Source organism: Sinocyclocheilus rhinocerous, unplaced genomic scaffold, assembly GCF_001515625.1.
Source record: "Sinocyclocheilus rhinocerous isolate Xijiao unplaced genomic scaffold, SAMN03320098_v1.1 scaffold715, whole genome shotgun sequence".
NCBI classification, from domain to species: domain Eukaryota; kingdom Metazoa; phylum Chordata; class Actinopteri; order Cypriniformes; family Cyprinidae; genus Sinocyclocheilus; species Sinocyclocheilus rhinocerous.
Genome location: NW_015646180.1, coordinates 58,953 through 59,566, shown reverse-complemented (window position 1 = coordinate 59,566; position 614 = coordinate 58,953).

Genomic DNA, 614 nt, shown 5'->3' with positions numbered 1-614 from the left:
TTCTAATATAGTAAACAGTTCAGCTTTGCTGCTTGCTCAAAGATTATTGAAATCAATTTTTAATCGATTCTCCTGTAGGCTTTATACGAGGAACTATCCTCCTCTATGCTTTATTTCAGTGATGATGCTTTAGAAGGCAGCTTCCTATAAGCTGTAGACAGCAAGGCAGCTCACTACAGTATGTTTTGGAATAGAGCCGTAGATATAAGTTGATATTTCAAGCAAATATCACAGTATGCAGCTGACCAAAACACTCATTATACAGAATATGACGATGATACATTAGCAATTAAAATTTGTTCTCTGCTCCATGCCACATCTATTTTCTGTTTCCCATAGAAAGTCAAGATAAACAATTCTGTGAGCTGGACTAATGACACAAGAGGCTTTAACCTAAAATAAGAGGAAGTCAAGCACATCACTATAAATAGCTCTAGTTCATGCACAGAAAGCACTTTCATCCAGGACACACAAAAACAGCCATGGCACCATTACTATATCTCTCATGTTTGCTTTTCTCTGCTGTGTAATAAAAAAAAGTCGAATGACTGATTAATAGGGAACAGAGTCCACTGCAAATTTGCACACACACACATTTGCTCATAAAGTAATTA